The 20,286-nt window shown below is 40.1% G+C and overlaps 1 protein-coding gene across 3 annotated transcripts in view; it reads left to right on the top strand.

Moving 5' to 3' along the window:
- Window positions 1-20,286, top strand: part of ZNF148 (zinc finger protein 148) — a 130,391-nt gene that overhangs the window by 15,728 nt on the left and 94,377 nt on the right. The window contains exon 1 of one of the 3 annotated variants that reach the window (XM_066347936.1): window positions 1,157-1,561. The exons of the other annotated variants lie outside the window; for them this stretch is intronic. The gene's annotated coding sequence lies outside the window, so the exon portion shown is untranslated. Of the gene's footprint in view, window positions 1-1,156; window positions 1,562-20,286 lie in introns of those variants that run through there. 3 annotated transcript variants of the gene reach the window in all.

The following is a 20,286-nucleotide window of genomic DNA, read 5'->3' as shown; positions in this document are numbered from 1 at the left end:
ATAGGTGGGCCTTGGTTAGTAGGGGTATATTCAATGGGTTGTTTGGGTTAGATTAATTATGGATATCTTAAGGAAGGTGTTGGGAATGATTAAGGTGGAAATGGAGTTTAAGCATTAATTATGTTAATTAAATATAGCTAAGTGATTTCACAGGATAGTGGTTGGATGCCTGGAAATCTTGGTTGGCATAGAGTTTCCCTTTGTAAAGTTGAGAAGAGCCAATTTCCAAAGGATTATAATGAAATAAACACTTGATGTTTTGCAGGGTCCTTTATATGTACACTTGTCAACACATACACACCTGCATGTATAGAGTGGTAGTGATAATATGTTAATTTGATTAGGTTTTATAATTAGTTTTTAGGGAAATTGGGTATGGTAGTTTTGAGTTATGAATGATTCAAATAAATTGGTAGAGAATATTTGGAAAGATCATTGTTAAGTGATGGGGATATGCTTAGGAAATGGGTTTTTTAGTGACTGGTGGCCTCTCTGAAGTAGGTTCACAAAATTTGAGAGCAATTTGGGGCAAATTTGTGTGTTAAAATGGAGAGTGTTAGCTTTCAGGGAATGAGGGAAAGGAAAAAAAATGCAGTGGTTGAGAAAGGTATGAATTATTTGGTTGAAGCTGATGCAAATTACAAAAGTTGTGGATTGGTTTTGAATAGGTTAGTGGGAGATGGAAGGGATTTATGAGGAAGCTTGTTACTACTAGAAAAGTAAATTTGGAAAGAGTAAAATTGGAAAGATGACGTTTTAGAGAAAATTATTATTTAGGGAAAGTGCAGTTCTTAGGATAACTCGAAGGTAAGGGCAAACAAATGAGTGAATTAGTGTAGAGAAGTAAGAATAAGAGAAAGGCTTAAGAACAGGTTACTGAAAGAGATTTCTTACTGTAAGGAGTGTTGTGTAGGATTCTACTTTTGATGACTGGTTCAGTAAGGAAAAGGGGCTGAAACATCCCATGGTGTTTAGGGGTGGGGATTTTACCAAGGGTGATTATGCACAGTGGTTTTATTTCTGAAGAAACCCGGGAAGTAGGGAGCCCAGGCCCGACCCAGCAGCCGCACGGGGCGGGATTTTGCCGGCGCACGGCTAGCCGGCGGGCGGAGCTGCAGCGCGGAGCCGCGCGGGTTGTGGGCCCTGAACCGCCGCGCGGCCGCCGGAGCCGCCCGCGAGCGTGGCCGGGCGGGTGGGCCGTGGGCTGCCCGGATCCACGCACCCACGGGCTCCTCCGGGGGCTTTCCAATGAGTGAGCGGGCCCGGGGTCACGCGGTGGCGGCCGGGGGAGGGCCTTTCTGAGCGCCCCGACCAAACCTCCGCACGCGGCAGGCACGGCTTCCTTTTGTTGTGTGTGTACGTGTGTGAGTGCGCGCGCGTGCGTTAGAGCGCCCGTGTGCAGGGAGGCGGCGGGGAGCGCTGAGAAGCCGGGGCTTTTCCTGCCCGGCCGGCTGCCGCGCCCCGGCCTCGGCGGGCCGTGGGGCCTCCCGAACAGCGGTCTTCCGGGTCGGGCCCGCGGCGCCGTCAGGACCCCTTCCCCCGCGGCGTGATGGCAAACTTTGTGAGTGGCTTCGCGGCGGCTAACAAGTGTTTGTCTGACAGCGGAGAACGCTGAACATTAATGGGCACCCATTTTCCCTTCTAACCCTGTTTTTTCCCCCCCTTCAGATCTTCTGTTGGACTGCATTGCGTTTACAGTTTTATGGTGTATGAAAAGGTCAGATGTGTAACTTGGCCTAATAGACAGTTTTTACTTGCTATCAAGAGCGAAAATGTACGCAGGTGTCCGTAAATTGGTTGCGCTAGTAAAATCTTAGTGGTCAGAACAACCCCGAGGCCTTTCCAGATTTAGGCTATGGGGCAAACTTGCTTTCCAGACTTTGTGAAGCACTTCTTACACTGCCAGCAAAGAACTACTGTGTAGTAGACTAAAAAGCCATGTAGAGTTAAAGTACTTCCCAACAGCTTGAATTGAAAGCAGCTTTTATTTTGGGTTTTACATAATAATTATGGCTTGAGCATTTTACATATAGAGTTTTGCAAAATTAAGCACGGTGATTAAAAAGAACCCATTTCTTACTGATTTTATAGAGGACAGTGGTAAAGGCACCACACAGTTTTGAAATTTCAAGTATGTTAAATGTTGCTATAAATAAAATCCTATTCAGATTTTTAGATTTAATACATCTAAAAATACATTTGCAGTTGTCCTTTGGGTGTAGGAGGAAGTCCTGTATTTCTCAGTGCATGTTTCTGGGCAGATTTTCAGTATTGTCAGCATGATATGGGTATAGAACCTTAACCTGAGTGAATAATTTGCTTGAGATTACCAGTCTGTTTTGCAGCTGGGAATAGACTCTGGGTCTCTTATTCCCAGTCTGGTGACCTATCCAAGAATAGACTAAGGAAACTGGGTATTTGTGTTTGGTGGAAAATAATGGCTAAGTTGATTTTAATAGGATTAAAGAGTCAAAAAATGTATGTGTGAATGTTTTAATTTTCTGTTTAACATTTAAATGCAGTTTCTCCACACTGAATGCCTTTGGTTTTTCTTTAAATACATAAAGAACTTGAGAATATTCCTCATTGTTACTTTTCATGGCATTTGTAGCCCATTTACACTTGATTAAAACATAAAATTTTTTTTTTGTATTTAACTGGGTGGTTGTGTGTGTGTGTGTGTGTGTGTGTGTGTGTGTGTATTTTGCTGGTTAGAGAATAGCAGGTAACTTGAGAATGTTTAGCCTCCTCACAAATGCTAAGGAGAAGAATAACTGTTAACTTCATTAATCTCTGATTAAAAAAAAATGGCTTTATTGAGGATGCTCTTTATTTAGGATTGAATACCTGGATTTTCTCTTCAGCTTTATAAACTATTATTCTCATTTTTGTTACTATTTTAGACCCACATGTTTGGTTAACATGTTTTTCAGCAAGCTTCTTACAAAAGTTTTTCTTTTTGTAGTGTGAGTTGCAGTTGAACCTTGTTTTTATTCCTAGCCTTTTTTTTTTTTTTTAAAAAGATTTTATTTAGCCTGACCAGGCGGTGGCGCAGTGGATAAAGCGTCGAACTGGGATGCGGAGGACCTAGGTTTGAGACCCGAGGTTGCCTGCCAGCTTGAGCATGGGCTCATCTGGTTTGAGCAAAGCTCACCAGCTTGAACCCAGGGTCGCTGGCTGGAGCAAGGGGTCACTCAGTCTGCTGAAGGCCCATGGTCAAGGCACATATGAGAAAGCAATCAATGAACAACTAAGGAGCCACAATGAAGAATTGATGTTTCTTATCTCTCTCTCTTCCTGTCTGTCTGTCCCTCTCTCTGACTCTCTCTGTCTCTGCCACAAAAAATAAAAAATAAAATAAATAAAATAAAAAGATTTTATTTATAGATTTTTATAGGGGAAGGGAGTTGCTTCACTTGAGTTGTTTATTGATTGGTTGTCGTATGTGCCTTGACCAGGCAAGCCCAGGGTTTCAAACAGGCGACCTTAGCGTTCCAGGTCCACACTTGATCCACTGCACCACCCAGGTCAGGCTATTTCTAGCCAACCAGCTAGCCAGCCTGCCTTCTGTTTTTCTTTTCTCTTTTTCTTTCCTTTCCTTTCTTTTATTGATTTTTTTAGAGAGAGTAGAGAAAGGGAAAGAGAGAGAGGGAGAGAAATGGGGGAGCGAGAAGCATCTATACTCCCATATGTGCCTTGACTGGGCAAGCCCGAGGTTTTGAACTAGCAACCTCAGCAGTCCAGATCAACACTGATCCACTGTGCCACCCCACACCACAGGTCAGGCTTCCTAGCCTTTCTTATGCCTTTCTTCTATATCACAAAAACAAAAATGGTCTTTCATCTTTCTTCCTATCTCCAAAGAACCCTCAACATTTTAAACCTAATACCAGAGGTTCTTCAACAGAAGTAATTTTGGCAATGTCTGAAGATATTTTTGATTGCAGTGGGGGATCCTACTGGTATCTGATGGGTAGATGCTAACATACAACACACAGGATAGCCCCCACAACAAAGAATTTTCCAGTGAAAATGTCAGTAGTGCTGATGTTGAAAAACCCTGGTGTAATATATAGAGAGTAATTCTCTCAAACAATTTAAACCTGTAAAATTTATTTATAATACAATTATAATTAAATACTATATGCATAAATATGTATTCTTTTATATAATATAATTATAATATGACATTTCTATATCACATCTGTTATAAATGTTTTTTGTTTTTTTTTTCTTTCATTTTTCTGAAGCTGGAAACAGGGAGAGACAGTCAGACAGACTCCTGCATGCCCCGGCACGCCCACCATGGGGCGATGCTCTGCCCATCTGGGGCGTCACCATGTTGCGACCAGAGCCACTCTAGCGCCTGAGGCAGAGGCCACAGAGCCATCCCCAGCGCCCGGACCATCTTTGCTCCACTGGAGCCTTGGCTGTGGGAGGGGAAGAGAGAGACAGAGAGGAAAGCGCGGCGGAGGGGTGGAGAAGCAAATGGGAGCTTCTCCTGTGTGCCCTGGCCGGGAATCGAACCCGGGTCCTCCGCACGCTAGGCTGACGCTCTACCGCTGAGCCAACCGGCCGGAGCTGTTATAAATGTTTTTTCACAGATGTCATTCAAATGATCATGGGTCAAAGGTTATGAAGTATATTTTAGAGCCTCATTACATAGGATTTTGGACTTGGAAGATTAGCAAGTATAACCCTTCCAGTATATACATAAAGAAATAGAATTTCAGAAAGATTGTGTCTTACCCAAAGTCCCGCAGGTAATACAGAGCTCAGGTCTCTTGTTATTTTTATTACAATTTAATTTTAACTTATTTAATTAAAATTAAATTGCTACCAAGGGAAATGATATATCATTTTTATTTGGTATACAAATAAATTAATCAAATAAGAATAAGAAAAATTACAATAATTACATTGTGTCTGACTGGTGGTGACGCAGTGAATGGAGCATCAAGCTGGGATGTTGAGGTCCCAGGTTCGAAACCCTGGCTTGAGTGAAAGCTCATAAGGCTTGAGTGAAGGCCCGCCTGCTCGTGTGCAGGCTTCATCTTGAGCGTGGGGTTGCCAGCTTGAGTGTGGGATCATCGACATGATCCTGTGGTTGCTGGCTTGAGCCCAAAGGTTACTGGGTTGAGGCCCAAGGTTGCTGGCTTGAGTAAGGGGTCACTGGATCAGCTGGAGCCCCCCACCCATTAAGGTACATATGAGAAAGTAATCAATGAACAGCTAAAGTGCCACAACAACAACAGTGCTTTTCATCTCTCTCCCTTCCTGTCTCTGTCTCTGTCTCTCTCTTTCTAAAAACAAACAAAAAAGAATAATTACATTGTGAGAGTCTCAGTATTCAGTGAATTGTTACTTTTTCAAATTCACACATGTTGAATTCTTCAGCATGACTTTGTAACCATTGTCAACTTTTCAACATCTGCTTTTAAAAAAAATGTTAAAAATTTAAAAAGAACCTAGGTTCAAAACCCCAAGGTCATTGTCTTGAGTGGGGGCTCTTCTGGCTTGAATGCAGGCTCACTGAGCATGGGGTTGCTGGCTTGAGTGTGGGATCATAGACATGACTCCACGGTTGCTGGCTTTGCCCAAGGTCACAGGCTTGAGCAAGGGGTAACTGGCTCAGCTGGAGGCCTCCCTGTCAAGGCACAGGTGAAAAAGCAATCAATAAACAACTAAACTGCTACAACAACAAGTTGATGCTTCTCATCTCCCTCCCTTCCTGTCTCTGTCTTTGTCTCTCTTGCTAAAAGAAAAAGAGTGAAAAAGACATGCAGGTTATTATTATTATAATAGCTTTATTAACTCTAAAGAATGTCACTCACTCCTGACCCGTGGGGGTGCAGTGGACTGAGCATGCTGAGGGCCCTAGTTTGAAACCCTGAGTTCGCTGGCTGGAGTGAGGGCTCGTTGACTTGAGGGCAGGCTTGCCAGCTTGAGTGCAGGGATGCTGGCTTGAGTGTGGGATCATGGACATGATCCCAGGGTGGCTGGCTTTGAGTCCAAGGTCACTGTCATGAAGACCAAAGTCGCTGGCTTGAGCAAGGGGTCACTGGCTTACCTTTAGCTCTGCTGTCAAGGCATATCTGAGAAGCAGTAAATGAACAACTAAGGTGCTGCAACAAAGAATTGATGCTTTCATCTTTCTCCCTTCCTGTCTTTCTCTTGCTTAAAAAAAGAAAAGAAAAAAATTCAAGTGTAAACTCACTTTTGCCCATCTCTGTATATATATCAGTTAGACTCTTTCAGTTGATTCTGTTCTAGATATGGCCACTCTGCCTAAAAAAGTTGGTATAGGTTTTCCATTCTTTTACTTTCACTGTATGTTAGAATTTCTAATTACTAGCAACATATGGTTGGGTGATTACAAACATCTACCCCACCAGTCTTTGATTGGTTTGTGTAGACCGTCTGCACTTCAGTTAATTATTGGTATACTAGCACTTAAGCCTGCCATTTCATTATTTGTTTTTGGCTTATTTTCTGTTTGTTTTCCCCCCCTCTTTTCTTGCCTTCCTGCAGACTACTTGAACATTTTTTAGGATTCGTTTTTTTTTTTTTTTTTTTTACGATTTTTTTATTTATTCATTATAGAGAGGGGAGAGAGAGAGAAGGGGGGAGGAGCAGGAAGCATCAACTCCCATATGTGCCTTGACCAGGCAAGCCCAGGGTTTTGAACCGGCAACCTCAGCGTTTCCAGGTTGACACTTTATCTACTGCACCACCACAGGTCAGACCAGGATTCCATTTTTATAAAAGACTGATTTATAAAGTTTTAAAATCTGTTTTGCAGTAGTTTTTGTAGATGATTTTAGTTACTGCTGAATGCATGTGACTTTGCAGGGCTCTCAAACTCGCGGCCCGCCGAACAATTTTGTACTGATTTTTTTTTGTTTTCAACTGCAGTGAGAAAAGTGTTGCGTAACAGTTGCCTTTTGTAGACCTAGTGCGGCCCACCGAACGGCTGTGATCTTGCTCTGCGGCCCCCATGCTGAGTTGAGTTTGAGACCCCTGGTCTACCAGTATCAACATTTTATTTCTTCAACTGAAGTGTTGAAACTTCATTTCTATTATACCTTTTTCTTCTCAGCTTTGAAATATAATTGTCTTGTGTATCAAGTGGTGCTATAATTTTTGTTTCAGTCATCAAATACAATTTATAAAACTATTGATGAAAAAGATAAACTGTGTGTATACTTGTATGTTGTCTGGATACTTCTCATCAGCCAGTTTTTTTTGGGGGGGGGGTTCAACTGCTAGTAACACATTCTTTTAGTTTTTCTTCTTTTGAGAATACTTTTTTAAAATTTTCCCTTTGTTTTTGCTGTTGCCTAGTTGTTTTCTAGTACTCAAAAAGGCACCTTTTTGGCCTCTGGTTTCAGATGAGAAATCTGGTGTCATTTGAATGTATTCCCCTAAAATTAATATGTTGAAATCCTAATGCCCGATATGATGGTATTAGGAACTAGGGGCTTGGGGAGGTTATTAGGTCATGAGCAGGGAGTCCTCATGAATGGGGTTACTGCTGTGATGAAGGAGGTCCCCTTTCTGCCATCTGAGCAAGAGGGCCCTCACCTGAACATGTTGGGGCACTGATCTTGGACTTTTAGCCCCCTGAACGGTGAGAAGTAAATTTCTGTTGTTTATAAGACAGGGTTTGTTGGAATTTTGTTACAGCAGCCTGAATAGACTAAGTTGAAGATTAGTTTCCCTGGGTAAGAATTATTGGTTGGCAGTTCTTTTTTTCTAGTACTCAAAAATGCCACCTTTTTGGCCTCTGGTTTCAGATGAGAAATCTGGTGTCATTTGAATTGTTTTATTATAGGCAATATATCCTTAATGTCTGCCTACCTTCAAAGTTTTTTTTTTTATTATTTTTGTCCTTAGTTTTTGCACATTTAATTATTGGTGTAAATTTCTTTGGGTTTATTCTGTTTTGGGTTTGCTCAGTTTTTTGGACCTATAAGTTTGTATTTGCCATATTTGAGATGTTTTTAGCCATTGTGTCTTAAAATATTGTTTTAGCCCTTCTCTTGTTTTCCTTTCGTTCTGGGGCTTCAGTGATATGAGTCTTTGGTTATTGCCCCAAGTTCCCCGGGACTCTGTTAATTTTTTTCAGTCTGTTTGTCTCTTGTTCAGATTGGGTGAGTTCTATTTTTCTGTTCTCAGGTTCATTGATTCTCTTCCCTATCATCTCCATGTTTGTATTGAGCCATTTCAGTGAGTTTTACAATTTTCTGTTACAGTAGTTTCCCCTCATCTGTACTTTTGTTACAGTAGTTTCCCCTCATCTGTACGTTTGTTTTCCATGGTTTCAGCTATCCATGGTAAACTGAAGTCTGAAAATATAAAGATTACCCAACCATCAGCATTGTCTGCTGCTGACATTCAGCCATCAACATTGTTATGGCTTGATGGTGGTCCAGGATCACCAGCAGCAGAAGATCCTCCTTCTGACATATCTTCAGAGGTCAATAATAGCCTGATGCTGCATCATATTGCCTATGTCACTCACATTACTTCATCTCAGCACATAGGCCTTTTATCATCTTACATCATCACAAGAAGGAGATTGAGTACAGTACAATACTATATTTTGAGAGAAGACCACATTCACATATCTTTTAATATATTGTATAGTTATTTTTTATTTGTTATTTTCATTCATCGTGGTGCCTAGTTTATAAGTTAAACTTTATTATAGGTATGTATGTATAGGAAAAAGCATAGCATATGTAGGGTTTGATATTATCCGTGACTTCAGGCATCTGTTGGAGTCTTGGAACATACCCCTCACAAATAAGGGGGGAGACTATTGTGTTGTATTTAGTTCTGTAATTTCCTTTTGCTTTTTTATAGCTTCTGTTTATTTGCTGAGAGTTACCATTTTTTTTTACTTGTTTCAGGAAAATTTATAATTGATTGCTGAAACATTTTTATTATTATTATTTTTTGTTTGTTTTGTTTTTTATAAATTTATGTTTACGCGATAATAGCCTTCTGCATCAGTCCAGTTATCCCTGAGATTAGGATTCTCTTTAAACATTTTTATTATTATTTCTTTAAAATTCTTATTAGATAATTCCAACATCTGATTCATTTATTTTTCACTCACATTGTGATTTTTCTTGTGTCATTTCTATTTTATCTATTATGTTAGAGGGTTCTGGGCCCTGTTAACATTTTTTATTTTAGCAGGCAATCAGTCACCCTGTATAAGTTTAGCATACAGATCTTGGTGCACTTTTGTTGACTGTGGTTCCAATGACAGTATAATTTTCAGGGTCTTTATGGTTAGTTTAATTCATCTGATGCTGCTGGGCTCCCACTGGTCCTTGCTGGTGCTTCCAGAGGGAGCAAAAGGGATTTCCTCGTGCTGGCTTCTGGGTTTCTGTAGATGGGAGAGGATTGTGGTGGGATCCTCCTACTTGTCCCCTGTACCCCAACACTCTCTTGTACCCACATCTCTGGGTGAGGGAGGATAGATAGATAGTCTTGGCCCAGTCTGGGCCAGTTGCTGTGTCTGGGTTCCCCAGTTTCTAGGCAGAAAACAGGAGTCTCAGATCAGGTGGAGAAAGAAGAGTTGCTTCTCTTGGTGTTTGCTGTGCTTCTGATTGATCTCCCTCCATATGGCAGAGGGACTCCCATTTAATTTGGGGGAGGAATGGGACTGTCTGGTCTGCCTTCATTGCTGAGTTGGTGGTTGGGAAGTGTTTGTTTGGATTGCCTTCATTTGGGTATAGGGGCTTAAAACACCCTTTTGTTTCTTCAGTTTTGATGTCTCACACTGATTTGCTGCCTTTTTATCATTTTTCAGAGTTTTCCTTTGGTTGTTTTCTTGTATTTTGGCTGTGTTTGGTGAGGAGGGGCAGGGAAAAACAGATCTACGACATCCTATCTAGACAGAAAGTTCAGTGTTTTTGTGTACATGCATGATCTCCATCCAGTGGATTATTTCAGTTTTGAAAATAATGGTATATACATTTATGCTTTGTGATATTGTAAGCACTATCTAAATATTTGCTTCAATTATAATTCACAATATTGGACATCTAAGAAATTTTGGGAAAGTCAGTTATAACCAGTTCAAGAGGGTACCAGGGAGTAGATGCATGCAATTTTACTAGGCCTCCACACATAATTAGAATTTTGATATGTAGTTAATTAAACTGAGGTTATAAGTCTGGGTATTTTCTTTGAAGATGTGTTTGTGTACTTGATTATTTTTGTGTAAGATGTTTAATAATTTCAATAATACATAACAGTATTTTAATATTAATAAACATTTTTCAAAACAATATTGCCAATCTTGTATTGTTTCTGTTTCATAGATTGAAAAGAGAAGATGTGTTCTTTTACATTTTCTATTTTTCTATTTGAGAATAAGTTAACCCCAAATAAGAAAATGTCTATTCTACATTATTAGAAGCTAGTGTTTCTAAACAGTAAGTTAACTTGCTCAATTGACTTCTATTAAAAAAACCCCAACAATCTCACTGACATGTTTCATGAATTCTTTGGACTTAATATTGTTACTACAATTACAGAGAAATCACTGGGCTCCTTTATTTCCACTTGAGATATTCTGATTGACTCTGATGCAAACCTCAGTTTCCTAATCAGATTAAAAACCATTTCCTTTAATTATGGGCACACCTGTATATTGTGCCTAGTGCCTAGTGTAATTCTGGGCATGTGTTCGAAGTAGGAGATGAGAGTGATTGCCGTTGTTTTTGAATAAGGTGAAATTTGTCATCAAAATATGAACTGGCTCTTTATGAACCATATACAAGGTTTTTTTTGGGTTTTTTTTTCTTCATTTTTCTGAAGCTGGAAATGGGGAGAGACAGTCAGACAGACTCCCGCATGAGCCCGACGGGGATCCACCCGGCACGCCCACCATGGGGCGACGCTCTGCCCACCAGGGGGCGATGCTCTGCCCATCCTGGGCGTAGCCATATTGCGACCAGAGCCACTCTAGCGCCTGAGGCAGAGGCCACAGAGCCATCCCCAGCGCCCAGGCCATCTTTGCTCCAATGGAGCCTTGGCTGCGGGAGGGGAAGAGAGAGACAGAGAGGAAAGTGCGGCGGAGGGGTGGAGAAGCAAATGGGCGCTTCTCCTGTGTGCCCTGGCCGGGAATCTAACCCAGGTCCACCGCACGCTAGGCCGACGCTCTACCGCTGAGTCAACCGGCCAGGGCCATATACAAGTTTTTAAATGAGAGTATTATATTTCATATTAGAAGTAATATAGTTTACTCTTTGAGTTTTAATAACATTTTAACATGTTTTTGTTCACAAAGAATTGACACTTTAAAAAATCAAATAAACTTTAATTCTTAATTGTGTGTTTCTTTAGTTATTTTGTAGGGTTCTCTGACTTATGGTAGAATGATTTTTATGTTAAAAAACTCAGTTTAATTCAACTTTCTCTGTTTCTTTACATGGTAAATTATAGGTAATGTTTTAATTTCAAAATTTGTGTTTGTTGATGTTTGTCTTACTTCAAAGTTTTTTTTTTGACTTCCAGAACATTGCTAAGAGTAACATTAATTTTGTTTTAACTTGGGAATGACCTCTCTTGTGGCGCTGTATTAGAATAGACATTTATTAGGAGGCAGAGGATCTGGTTGAAGTCTTTGTCTTGACACGTGTTGTGTAACTTTGGGTACTTCACCCATTGAACACCAATTTCATCATTAGAGCAGAGACAAACACTAACTATGTCTAGGTGGTAGTAAGGGTCAAATGAAATGTGAAAGCACTTAGTAAACCATGAAGTACTTTATCAAACTGTGCTTATATTATCTTTGAGGAGATCATTTGAAAACTTCGCTGAGTGAGCTTGATCATCATAGTACAAAATATTTTGTGATTGCTTACAAAATTAATGTGAATTTAGTGCAAATTCATGGACAAATGCAGCTTGCAGGTGAAAATTTTGAATTGGTGGCTTTATTTTATTCACCTTGGTCAGTTACCATTTAAGAATTTGATAACTGCTTTGCAGGATTTTTTTTCTCAACAAAGTGGATTAATTACAATAATTGCAAAGTTTATAAGATTTTGCCTTGATTTCTGGTGAGAGTAGAAAAGGAAAATGGTTTAGAAAGACCTGAGTAGGGTAATTTCTGGGGAGGTTAGTTTGAATTTGTTTGGCTGTCATTCCTCCTTGGGATAGATCTGCTTAGGAAAAATACAGGGTGGGGCAAAAGTAGGTTTACAGTTGTGGGTATGCAAAACAGTTTATTCTTGTGTTACTGTAAACCTACTTTTGCCCCACCCTCTATACCGTTAGACCATCATTCAGATAGAATTTTTAAAAGAGCTCACATTTCTGTGCTTTGTTACTGTATTGAAATTAAAACCACTTTCATAGAAATCTCTTGCCTGAAACAAGCTTTTTCTTTACTTTTTTAAAAAAACTTCATTCAGATAACATCAAATAACAAAAATAAAAACTAATGTAAAATTGGAACTTTACTGATTAAAATGGTAATCTAGTTAAAGATGATTCAGAAAACAAATCACAAAAGTAAAAGCTAATGTAAAGTTGGAACTTATTAAAATGGTAATCTAGGTAAAAGATGCTGAAGGTGAAGGACTTTTAGCTAAAGCATTTTGTGTTTCAGATTCTTATGCCATATGTGCTATTATTTATCCTTTCTTTGCTTTGGGGTTTTCTTGATGACATTTAAAGGTCAGAGGTAGCCTTTTTATTTGACAGTGCTTATGGAAGCACAAGTAAAAAAATTGTAAGCATACTATGTTCTTTAGCAATGAACGGCTTTTCTAGATTAGTCATATTTGCAAATGACATTAAGGTACATGATATAATGAAATAATTATAAAACAGTTAAGATTTGATTAAATTCTTATTTATTTATTTATTTATTTTTTTCTGAAGCTGGAAACAGGGAGAGACAGTCAGACAGACTCCCGCATGCGCCCAACCGGGATCCACCCGGCACGCCCACCAGGGGCGATGCTCTGCCCACCAGGGGGCGATGCTCTGCCCATCCTGGGCGTCGCCATATTGCGACCAGAGCCACTCTAGCGCCTGGGGCAGAGGCCAAGGAGCCATCCCCAGTGCCCGGGCCATCTTTGCTCCAATGGAGCCTTGGCTGCGGGAGGGGAAGAGAGAGACAGAGAGGAAAGTGCGGCGGAGGGGTGGAGAAGCAAATGGGCGCTTCTCCTGTGTGCCCTGGCTGGGAATCGAACCCGGGTCCTCCGCACGCTAGGCCGACGCTCTACCGCTGAGCCAACCGGCCAGGGCCTTAAATTCTTTTTTACATTAAATTTTGTTTGCCTTAAAAATTTATATTATTGACCATTTTTCTTTTATTAATACTTTTTTTTTTTAGTTGAGAGAGAAAGAGACAGGAAGGGAGAGAGAGGAAAAGCATCAACTCATACTGTATAGTAGTTGCAGCTCCCTAGTTGTTCATTGGTTGCTTTATCAAGCAGTGACGTTGGGCTTTTAGCCAGTGACCATTGGACTCAAGCCAGTGACCATGGGGTCATGACTGATGGCAACCCTGCGCTCAAGCTGGTGAGCCCACACTCAAGCCAGCGATCTTGGGATTTTGAAGCTGAGTCCTCAGCATCCCAAGTTGATGCTCTATCCACTGCGCCACTGTCTGGTCAGGCTATTAACACATTTCTTATTTGGATTTTGATAGATTGGTCCAAAAACCTTATCTTCACTCTTTTCTAGGCAAAGATGACAGTTTAAACAATTTGGTAGACTGAAAGTACACCCTAGAAACAACATAAAGATACACATTGAAAATGCTCTATGATGTAGAATTTGTCCTGGAACGAAAACACAAAGCATGTAAAATATTTAAAAGAAACTAAAGAAGCTTTTTTGATTTACTGTAAAGTACATGCAATTTTTGTAGCTTTTCTAACAGAGTACTTCTGGAATTCTTTATTAGAATTCTTTTAAAACAAAGACTGAAAATTTAGGTGGGATTAAACTATTCTTTACATTGCTGAGAATTATCATTTTCTGTTTGGTAATAATGTTTTATAAAATTTATGACAGACTTCTCAGTAGGTCAGTGATTTTCAACCTTTTTTGAGCCACGGCACATTTTTTACATTTACAAAATCCTGGGGCACACCACCTACCAAAATGACACAAAATGACACTCTACTTGTTAGAATTTATTTGAAGTTTAAATAAATTACATTTATTAAAAAAAAAGTTAAATAAAAAAGGATAACCCCCTCATATATACAGTCCCATGTAACCCCTCATATATACAGTCCCATGTAACATCCCTCATATACAGTCCCATGTAACCTCATATATACAGTCCCATGTAACCTCATATATACAGTCCCATGTATCCCCTCATATATACAGTCCCACGTAACATCCCTCATATACAGTCCCATGTATCCCCTCATATATACAGTCCCACGTAACATCCCCTCATATACAGTCCCATGTAACCCCTCATATATACAGTCCCATGTATCCCCTCATATATACAGTCCCGCCAATAGATACTGGAGCTTTCATCAAGGTTGTGGGTTCAAATCAATTTGGCAAATACTCTCTCTCTATAGAGACTGGACAAAATCAATTTTAGAAAATGTTGGGTACTTGTGTAACATCATAAATCCTCAGAGCATCTCTACTGTCAGATTGAGAAGTTTGCTTTCTAGGTAAGGATTCTGATAAGTACTAGAGTTCTCCCTGAGGTTGTGGGTTCAAATCCCATGGTCAGCTAGGCGCAGGGGCCTTGATTCTGTCTGTTTTGATGGTGTATATAGAGATTTGAGCTCTTTAAGAAGATGACCCTTCAGGAGGCCTATACAATAGAGATAACATTGTGATGCCTTGTGATGCATTGTATATCACCCTCTGCGGGGGCCTCTTTTAAAAAGAAAAAGGTCAAATATCTATATACACCATCAGGATAGACATAACCAGCTGAGGCTGAGGCTTCATCTAGTGATGGTAACATTTACCTCCAGTCCTGACCAGGATTAGAAATCGGGACCATGGGGAGGAGTAGCAGCTTCAGCTACTCACCGCGACCACACAATGACAAGTGCGCGGCAGCCCGAGTGGGGGACCTTCCTGGGTGTGGAGGAGAGGCGGCCTACTATTGGTTCATCGCTAGTGGTCGGGATGAATCCTAGAAGGTGATTGGTCAGTGAGCATTCCCTGTGCCTCCACTCTTCCTGTCTCTGATAGCTGGAGGGATTGTGAGGGGAATGTTTATGTTCGGATGGTGGCGGCTGGCGGAGGGCCGGATAAATAGCCTCCAGGGGCCGTATCCGGCATGCCGGCTGTAGTTTGGGGACCCATGTTTAATTTCCCCACGGCACACCTGACCATGTCTCATGGCACACTAGTGTGCCGCGGCACACTGGTTGAAGAACACTGCAGTGGGTTGATTCTTTTTATTGTTAAGTACCTTTAAGGCTTTTTAGGGAAATTTTCAAGCTGAAGGGTAATGTTGCCAAAGCCCCACTAGGCTGGTTTTAACAGCAGGTTTTGCTATTTTATTGTGACTTCTCTAGATGCTTTGGTTTTGTTATCTGTGATTCCATAATTAAGAGATAGTGTGTGTGGTGACTTAGCTTCTGGAGCTTGATTTCCTGGATTGGAATTAGCTTTAATTATTTTAAAAAATATTAAGTATCCACCATGTGTAAGGCACTGTTTTAGGCATTTGAGATAGATATGTCAGTGATTAAACAAAAATTCCTGCCTTGTGAAGCTTATAGTTGAGGGCAGTAAAAACTATAAACATCATAAATGAGTAAGTTATAGATACTAAGAGGTGGTAAGTACTATGCAATATGTATAATGTGTAAAAGAGGCTTGAATGAGTGTATGCGAGAGCAGGTTACAATTTTATATGTCATGTCAGGAAAATGCCTTACTAGCAAGATGATAATTGAGCAAAAACTTGAAGTAGGTAGAGGATTTTTAGTTCTGAATACCTCTGGGGGAAGAGTGTGCCAGGCCTTGGAATAGCCAGTGCAGTACCAGTCCCTAAGGTAGTAGCATGCTGGAAGGCTAGGAAAATAAAGTCTGATCTTTGAGTGGTGTGAGCACGGGAGAGAGTATAGAAGATGAGGTCTGAAAGCTGACGGATGATGGTAGTGGTGGTGATGGGGAGGTGCGGATAGCACAGTAGGTTGTAGACCATTATAAAGACTTTGCTTTGCTAGTCAGCTACTAGTCTTACAATCTTTGGAAAGTTATTTAACCCTTCATTTTTTTCTTCTGTAAAGTATGAATAATACAGCACCAATATGATAGGTTTGTTGTTTGGTTTAAGTGACTTAATACCTACAAAGTCCTAGGAACACCACTAAGCAAAGTCCAAAGCATGTTCATTGCATTTTTTTTTAATTATTTTTTTGAGAGAGAAAGAGAGACAGAAATAGGAAGGGAATGGAGGGAGGGTGAGAAGCATCAACTTGTAGTTGCTTTCACTTTAGTTGTGCATTGATTGCTTCTCATTTGTGCCTTGACCACGCTGGGCCAGTGTCCCCTTGATCAAACCAGCAACCTTGGGCTTTTCACACCAGCGACCTTTGGGCTCAAGCTGGCAGGCTTTTTTGAGATTGTGTTGGTGATTTCCTCCACTCAAACCAGTGACCCCACACTCAGGGCTGGTGACCTCAGGGCTTTTCAAACCAGCAACCCTGGTGTTCTGGGTCAATGCTTTATCCACTGTGCCCCCGCCAGTCAGGCTATTCATTCATTGCACTTTTAAATGTGGAATCAACATTAAAAGGTCACTTCTTCCTTTTCTTTTGGAATGGTAGCAAAGGGTAACAAAGGTGAGTAGGCTTTTATGAAAATGTTTTAAACAAAAATTTAGCATTTCAAAAACTTTTGTCCAATCAACTTTTAAAAAAATCAAATCTTTTTTATTTTTCTTTGATAAATTGCTTAAACTTCAGTTATAGCTATTCTCATATTTACATTATTATCATAAGCATTTGTTTGCATACTTAATATTCTTACTAAATTATGAACTTTTGAGACCATAGTATTTTATGCATGTCCAAAGAATCTTAGGTAGTGTATTGTACAAACATCAGGTGATCAATAATGTTGACTCAATTAATGACATAAATGCTGGCTTAATTAACAAATCAGACCGCTTGCTGGCAAATATATAGGAATATTGCCAGTCTGAGTCTGTCAAAACTAAATAATTTTTGGTTGGGGAAGGACAATAGAAAATGGTCCCTGTAAAATATTTCATTAGTTTTCCTTCTGCGCTATACTTACTGAAATTGTAGTGGTAGAATATTGCCTCAATTGTTAAATAAGTGTGAAGGGTGATACCATGTAAACTGCAGTCTGTATTTAGAGTATAGTATGAACCTATTAATATGTATATTGACTAACAGTAAACATAGCATCAATATAATAAAACTTTAAAGTCTGTTTTTAGTCCTTATTTGACTATATCTGCACAAATGATTATAATTAGGGAATATTTAGCCAGTAAAATCTTAAATCAGAATTGCTCAGCAAGAATTTTCATTAACTCCTGGATGTGGGAGAAGCTCTTAACTGACCTCTGGGTGACTGCTTGTCCAAGTAATTTTATCCTTTTCTTTTTGTACTTACTACTTGGGTGGTAGTTTCTAGCCCCATTCTTGGTGGAGAGGAGTGGGAGAAGAAAAAGGGCAGAAACTTGGAAGGAGAAATGAAAATAGTTGGGTGGATGATGCTGAATGAGTAAGGGTTCCAGAGAGAGAGACTTGCGGCAGGTGAGTTAGGGGAAATTGTGGGTGTCCCTGGTAGAGGAAAGGTGTTGGGAAAGATTCCAAAATTTTTGTTTCTACATTTGGACTTTGGGGCTATATCATTTTGTGCATATGTTCATGTGGGAGAGAGGTGTGTTTATTTTTCCTTCACTATTTTTATTTTGTTTCCTTCTCTTTTAACGTCATTTTCTTTGGTGTATGACAGCCTTAGTTTAGGCCAGGGGTCTCCAAACTACGGCCTCAGCGTGGGCCGCATGCGGCCCCCTGAGGCCATTTATCCGGCCCCTGCTGTACTTCCGGAAGGGGCACCTCTTTCATTGTTGGTCAGTGAGAGAAGCACATCTCATTACCAAAAGCAGGCCCATAGTTCCCATTGAAATACTGGTCAGTTTGTTGATTTAAATTTACTTGTTCTTTATTTTAAATATTGTATTTGTTCCCGTTTTGTTTTGTTTTTTTTTTTTACTTTAAAATAAGATATGTGCAGTTTGCATAGGGATTTGTTCATAGTTTTTTTTATAGTCCGGCCCTCCAACGGTCTGAGGGACAGTGAACTGGCCCCCTGTGTAAAAAGTTTAGTCCTTTCAGTAAAAAGTGATACAAGAAGGTGAGTAGGCTTTTTGTGAAAATGTTTTAAACAAAAAAATTAACATTTCAAAAGCATTTGTCCAGGTGACATATGTAATATGATTGTGGACTAGAAATCTTCAATTTAAAAAGACTCATAATACTAAAATGTATAATTAGAAGTCATTTTTATTTCCTGAATGTGTACTTTGCCATGCTTTTTCTGTCTACTTTATTCCTGTAGCTGTATTAGAAATTCTGAAAGTTGAATATAGTAAAGAACATTAGAATAGTGAATAGCAATGAGGTGCACAGTCTTGCTTTACTCTACCTGTTTTTAACGTCTGTTTCCTGGAACCATGGATCTCATTTACAACTTTAGTCCTGTAAAATTATAATGGAACTGAAAAATGCCTATCACCTAATGACAACGGAACTGAAAAATTCCAGTGGCCTAGTGATGTTCTAGCCCTCCTAAGGACTAGCAGCCCTAACTTCCTAGCATAACACATTACACAGATACTTTCTGTTGCATTACAGTTGTTCTCAGTATTCATTAGAGCACCGTACTGTACAGGTTTGTAGTGTAAGAGCTATGGGGGAACAGAATTTGTTGCTCCAAAATATGTCTATTTGGCATAAGGATTATTTTAGGCTGGTTAATTTTAAGAAGTTGCAGACATGGGAGAAGATCTGAAAACCAAGTAGAAGTTACCCTTTGTAAAAGGTATTTACATTTGTAAGGGAAATTTCTATTTATAAGGGTGTCTCCCTCAAGTTCCTGGGAGGGTTGAGGGAGGTATGATCTTATCTCTAGAAACTTATCAGTTCAGAAGACATCTCTCCATAACAACCATACCATTATTTACTGTACTTTTTCTGGTAACCTCCCATAGCAGACTCCCTCTACCCAAGTCTTCTTTTGTCTTCAGTGGAGATGGTATTTAAAGGGGTGGCTTCAGCCATTTGGGTGAGTTTCCAAGTTTTAAAAAAAAAAAAAATTTTTTTTTCTTCTGAAGTTGGAAACGGGGAGGCAGTCAGTCAGACTCCCTCATGCGCCCGACCAGGATCCACCCGGCATGCCCACCAGGGGGCGATGCTCTGCCCATCTGGGGTGTTGCTCTGTTGCAACCAGAGCCATTCTAGCGCCTGAGGCAGAGGCCAAGGAGCCCTTCTCAGCGCCTGGGCCAACTTTGCTCCAATGGAGCCTTGGCTGCGAGAGGGGAAGAGAGAGACAGAAAGGAAGGAGAGGGGGAGGGGTGGAGAAGCAGATGGGTGCTTCTCCTGTGTGCCCTGGCCGGGAATTGAACCCAGGACTCCTGCACGCCAGGCCGACACTCTACCATTGAGCCAACCAGCCAGGGCCGAGTTTCCAAGTTTTCCTGGGTGTCTTCCATGTATACAGGAGGTGTACGTGTTATTAAACTTTTGTTTTTCCTGTTAAACTGTCTTATTGCAAGGATGTCTCAGTGGACAACCCAGAGTGGTAGAGGGGAAATTATTTTCCTCTTTTACAGAACAATAAACTGTGCTAGACAGCCTAGGTGTGCAGTAGATTATATCATCTAGATTTGTGTAAGTGCACTCTGTGATGTGTGCACAATGATGAAATAGCCTAAGGACATGTTTCTTAGAATGTATTTCTGTTGTTAAGTGGCATTAATGTTAGTATATTTTGTGGCTTTTATTTTTGATACCATAATTGTAGAGAAAGTACTTTACAAATTTTACATAATTGAGAAGAAGGGCACATATGCTGTTTTGCATATCTGGGAACAAAACTTTGAGGCAGGCAATTAAGAACTTAATATAAATTATTTTAAAATAGTTTTTTCTTTGTAACTATTGTAGCAACAAAGCTACTGACTAGCTCTGGACTAGAAAATGCTGAATTATCATAAGGCTGTATGTAGTATTTGTAATCCCTTGATAAAATTATATAACCACAATT

This window comes from Saccopteryx leptura, chromosome 8 (genome assembly GCF_036850995.1).
Source record: "Saccopteryx leptura isolate mSacLep1 chromosome 8, mSacLep1_pri_phased_curated, whole genome shotgun sequence".
Classification (NCBI taxonomy): domain Eukaryota; kingdom Metazoa; phylum Chordata; class Mammalia; order Chiroptera; family Emballonuridae; genus Saccopteryx; species Saccopteryx leptura.
Note: the sequence above shows the minus strand (reverse complement) of the source record. Positions and strands in the feature narration are given on the sequence as shown.